Source organism: Corylus avellana, chromosome 2 (genome assembly GCF_965113065.1).
Source record: "Corylus avellana chromosome 2, dhCorAvel1.hap1.2, whole genome shotgun sequence".
NCBI lineage: Eukaryota > Viridiplantae > Streptophyta > Magnoliopsida > Fagales > Betulaceae > Corylus > Corylus avellana.
This window is the reverse complement of record NC_142491.1, coordinates 172,983-179,235: the sequence shown is the minus strand read 5'-3', so window position 1 is coordinate 179,235 and position 6,253 is coordinate 172,983.

Here is a 6,253-nt window from a genome sequence, read left to right as displayed (position 1 = left end):
ACACGTGTCCTCCTAACTCAATCTCCCACCTCTCTCTCTCTCTCTCCCTCTATCTCAACTTACGTTTTTTGTCTTTCTCTCTCCTCTATCTCTCCCATAATCTCTAACTCTCACTCTCCCATAATCTCTCTCTTCAATAATTTATATCTGAATTTATTTTTTTTAATTATTATTAATTGTGCTAACTCTCTCTCTCTCCTATAATTTATGTTTCAACTTTTTTTTTTTTTTTTCATAACCCAACGCACTACCTTCCTTGCAACATTCAAAACTCTTTTTGTTTTTATTTTTGCATGCCTCCTACCTTTTTTAACAAGTTACAACATCCAAAATCCCAAATCATTCTCTCTCCGTGTTTGTCTTTTAGTGCCTTTCAACATCTAAATCTCTCCACTTCAGGTTAGTGTGTTTTTATTTTTATTTTTTAATATAATTTTATGTTTGAGCCTTTTTTTTCTCTCTCTAAACTAATTATATGGTTTAAGTGTCTTAATTATTTCTTTCTCCCATAATTTTATATCTCAATTGGTTTTTATTATTATTATTATTAATTGTGCTAACTATCTCTCTCCCATAATTTATGTTTCAATCGTTTTTTTTTTTCACTCTCTCATAATCTCACTCTCCATAATTTCTCTCTCCTATAATTTATGTTTCAACCATTTTTTTTTTTTTAATTTTTTTTTCTCACCCATAACCCAACGCACTACCTTCCTTCCAACATTCAAAACTCTTTTTGAATAATTTTGTCTCTCTCTCTCTCTCTCCCATAATTTTATATCTGAATTCATTTTTTTTTTAATTATTATTAATTGTGCTAACTCTCACTCTCCCATAACTTTCTCTCTCCTCTATCTCTCCCATAATCTCTAACTCTCACTCTCCCATAATCTCTCTCTTCAATAATTTATATCTGAATTTATTTTTTTTAATTATTATTAATTGTGCTAACTCTCTCTCTCTCCTATAATTTATGTTTCAACTTTTTTTTTTTTTTTCATAACCCAACGCACTACCTTCCTTGCAACATTCAAAACTCTTTGTGTTTTTATTTTTGCATGCCTCCTACCTTTTTTAACAAGTTACAACATCCAAAATCCCAAATCATTCTCTCTCCGTGTTTGTCTTTTAGTGCCTTTCAACATCTAAATCTCTCCACTTTAGGTTAGTGTGTTTTTATTTTTATTTTTTAATATAATTTTATGTTTGAGCTTTTTTTATATATTTATAAAAGCCGAGTTTTGACGTAGGGAGTGCTTAGAATTGCGACACGTGTCCTCTTAACTCAATCTCCCACCTCTCTCTCTCTCTCCCTCTATCTCAACTTACGTTTTTTGTCTTTCTCTCTCCTCTATCTCTCCCATAATCTCTAACTCTCACTCTCCCATAATCTCTCTCTTCAATAATTTATATCTGAATTTATTTTTTTTAATTATTATTAATTGTGCTAACTCTCTCTCTCTCTCCTATAATTTATGTTTCAATTTTTTTTTCTTCATATATATATATAAAAGCCGAGTTTTGACGTAGGTGGTGCTTAGAATTGCAACACGTGTCCTCCTAACTCAATCTCCCACCCCTCTCTCTCTCTCTCCCTCTATCTCAACTTACGTTTTTTGTCTTTCTCTCTCCTCTATCTCTCCCATAATCTCTAACTCTCACTCTCCCATAATCTCTCTCTTCAATAATTTATATCTGAATTTATTTTTTTTTAATTATTATTAATTGTGCTAACTCTCTCTCTCTCCTATAATTTATGTTTCAACTTTTTTTTTTATTTTTTCATAACCCAACGCACTACCTTCCTTGCAACATTCAAAACTCTTTTTGTTTTTATTTTTGCATTCCTCCTACCTTTTTTAACAAGTTACAACATCCAAAATCCCAAATCATTCTCTCTCCATGTTTGTCTTTTAGTGCCTTTCAACATCTAAATCTCTCCACTTCAGGTTAGTGTGTTTTTATTTTTATTTTTTAATATAATTTTATGTTTGAGCCTTTTTTTTCTCTCTCTAAACTAATTATATGGTTTAAGTGTCTTAATTATTTCTTTCTCCCATAATTTTATATCTCAATTGGTTTTTATTATTATTATTATTATTATTATTATTATTATTATTAATTGTGCTAACTATCTCTCTCCCATAATTTATGTTTCAATCGTTTTTTTTTTCACTCTCTCATAATCTCACTCTCCATAATTTCTCTCTCCTATAATTTATGTTTCAACCGTTTTTTTTTTTTTTAATTTTTTTTTCTCATCCATAACCCAACGCACTACCTTCCTTCCAACATTCAAAACTCTTTTTGAATAATTTTGTCTCTCTCTCTCTCTCTCCCATAATTTTATATCTGAATTCATTTTTTTTTAATTATTATTAATTGTGCTAACTCTCACTCTCCCATAACTTTCTCTCTCCTCTATCTCTCCCATAATCTCTAACTCTCACTCTCCCATAATCTCTCTCTTCAATAATTTATATCTGAATTTTTTTTTTTTAATTATTATTAATTGTGCTAACTCTCTCTCTCTCCTATAATTTATGTTTCAACTTTTTTTTTTTTTTTTCATAACCCAACGCACTACCTTCCTTGCAACATTCAAAACTCTTTTTGTTTTTATTTTTGCATGCCTCCTACCTTTTTTAACAAGTTACAACATCCAAAATCCCAAATCATTCTCTCTCCGTGTTTGTCTTTTAGTGCCTTTCAACATCTAAATCTCTCCACTTCAGGTTAGTGTGTTTTTATTTTTATTTTTTAATATAATTTTATGTTTGAGCTTTTTTTTTCTCTCTCTAAACTAATTATATGGTTTAAGTGTCTTAATTATTTCTTTCTCCCATAATTTTATATCTCAATTGGTTTTTTTTTTTTTTTATTATTATTATTATTATTAATTGTGCTAACTATCTCTCTCCCATAATTTATGTTTCAACCTTTTTTTTTTTTCACTCTCTCATAATCTCTCACTCTCCATAATTTCTCTCTCCTATAATTTATGTTTCAACCATTTTTTTTTTTAATTTTTTTTTTCTCACCCATAACCCAACGCACTACCTTCCTTCCAACATTCAAAACTCTTTTTGAATAATTTTGTCTCTCTCCCATAATTTTGTCTCTCTCTCTCTCCCATAATTTTATATCTGAATTCATTTTTTTTTTAATTATTATTAATTGTGCTAACTCTCACTCTCCCATAACTTTCTCTCTCCTCTATCTCTCCCATAATCTCTAACTCTCACTCTCCCATAATCTCTCTCTTCAATAATTTATATCTGAATTTATTTGTTTTAATTATTATTAATTGTGCTAACTCTCTCTCTCTCCTATAATTTATGTTTCAACTTTTTTTTTTTTTTTTTTCATAACCCAACGCACTACCTTCCTTGCAACATTCAAAACTCCTTTTGTTTTTATTTTTGCATGCCTCCTACCTTTTTTAACAAGTTACAACATTCTCTCCACTTCAGGTTAGTGTGTTTTTATTTTTATTTTTTAATATAATTTTATGTTTGAGCCTTTTTTTTCTCTCTCTAAACTAATTATATGGTTTAAGTGTCTTAATTATTTCTTTCTCCCATAATTTTATATCTCAATTGGTTTTTTTTTATTTATTTATTATTATTATTAATTGTGCTAACTATCTCTCTCCCATAATTTATGATTCAACCGTTTTTTTTTTTTCACTCTCTCATAATCTCTCACTCTCCATAATTTCTCTCTCCTATAATTTATGTTTTAACCGTTTTTTTTTTTTTTAATTTTTTTTTCTCAACCATAACCCAACGCACTACCTTCCTTCCAACATTCAAAACTCTTTTTGTTTTTATTTCTGCATGCCTCTTACCTTTTTTTACAAGTTACAACATCCAAAATACCAAATCACTCTCTCCCCATGTTTGTCTTTTAGTGCCTTTCAACATCTAAATCTCTCCACTTCAGGTTAGTGTGTTTTTGTTTTGACTTCTATTTTGTAATTGAGTATTACAAGTATTCCATAATGGCACAACCCTCTGCAAATAAATTGTGATTGTTTATTTATTGTATTTGCATGTTCATTTCCTTTTTTTTTCCTTTTTTTTTTCCCAGTCTGTATGTGTGTATCTTTTTTCTTTAATAAAAATTGTAATTTCAGACTTCATAAGTAATACTCTGTTTCTATTTATGTTTCAACCATTTTTTTATTATTATTATTTTTTTTTTCTCTCCCATAACCCAACGCATGTTATTTTATTTTATTTTTTTGCATAATATCTCCATTTCAGGTTAGTGTGTTTTTGTTTTGACTTCTACTTTGTAATTGAGTATTACAAGTATTCAATAATAGCACAACCCTCTGCAAAAACTAATTTAGTTAAATTAGTTTGTTATTGAGTATTATTTGTATTTAAGAATCAACATTTCTTAAGACCCGTTGTTGTTTTTAAATACAGCAATAAAAATGTTTAAAAATCATGAATTTTATTTATATGGTTTCTTTACTTTATTTGTATGTGTGTATGTTTTTTCTTTAATAAAAATTGTAATTTCAGACTTAAATTAATTTTTTTAAAATATTTTATTATGCTAATGAAAGGTTATATTGTGTTTTTGTATTGTTAATCCGGATTAACAATTTAATTGTATTTTCTTTTTGTCAGTTTTGTCTTTCAGTGCCTTGCCACATCCGAAACTCATTTTACTAAGTGAACAATCTCTCTCTCTCTCAGTTTTGTTACCATTCTTCAGGTTAGTATGTTTTTGTTTGACTTTTAGTTTGTTATTGAGTATTATTTGTATTTAAGAATCAACCTTTATATTGTGTTTTTGTATTGTTAATATGAATTAACGATTTAACTGGATTAACGATTTACAGGTGATTGGTTTTGCATTCTTTGGAAATAATTTGCAATAGGTGTTGAGGTATTTTCATTATTTTTCTTAAGTTTTTCATTAGTTTGTTTACTTTGTTTTGTACCATTAACTTCTTTATGTTGTGAGTATACAATTTTCTCGATACATTTTGTATGTATTATATTGCTTTATGTTGATTATACTCTTTAGTTAAAATAATATTATATATTTTATTTAAATTAGTTTGTTATTGAGTATTATTTGTATTTAAGAATCAACCTTTCTTAAGACCCATTGTTGTTTTTAAATACAGCAATAAAAATTTAAAAAAATCATAAATTTTATTTATATGGTTTCTTTACTTTATTTTGTTTCATTACTTTATTAAACGATTTGCAGGTTCAATTTTCTTTAATTAAAATTGCATTTTCAGAATTAAGATAATATATTTATAAAAATATATTATTGTGCTAATGGAACATTATAATGTGTTTTTATTTGAGTTTTGTGTTTTATATTGTTAATCTAGATTAACAATTTTATGAATTTTTTTTTTTTTTCATAATGTTCATATATCAATATATAGATATGAAATGCATGTTTTTTGTGTTACTTTGATAAAAATAGCTCAACCCTCTTAAAAAACAACTAAAGAAAGCAAAAAAAAAAAAAAAAAATGTAATTGTTTTTGTGAACTTTATAAATGAAGTGTTATATAATTATACTTTTTAGTTGAAATATTGAATTAAATGATACGATTTAGAAATTTATTTTAAAAATAAATCAATTGTTCAATTTTATTGTTTATTTAAAAAACATAAACAAACTAGATGTTTTGTCTCCCATTGATATATCTTAAGTTTTATTATTAACATACAATATATCAACCTTTTTTAATAGCCAATAAACTGTTGTTGTTTTTAAAGACAACAATTAAAAAAAAAAAATTAAAGCTCTTAATTTTATTTATATAGTTTCTTTACTTTATTTTTTATTATTAATTTATTTACTTTATTTTGTATCATTTTTTTTTTTTCTGTATATATTTGTGTATGTTCAATTTAGAATTACGATAATAATTTTTATTTATTTATATTTTATGATTTGGTATTAACACTATTTTGTTTCTGTTATGTTTATTTTTTCTTCAATTAGTACTCTTTTTTTATGATTTAAATAAAAATTGCAACTTCATAAGTAATACTCTGTTTCTATTTATGTTTCAACCGTTTTTTTATTATTATTTTTTCTCTCCCATAACCCAACGCATGTTATTTTATTTTATTTTTCTGCAAAAACTAATTTAGTTAAATTAGTTTGTTATTGAGTATTATTTGTATTTAAGAATCAACATTTCTTAAGACCCGTTGTTGTTTTTAAATACAGCAATAAAAATGTTTAAAAATCATGAATTTTA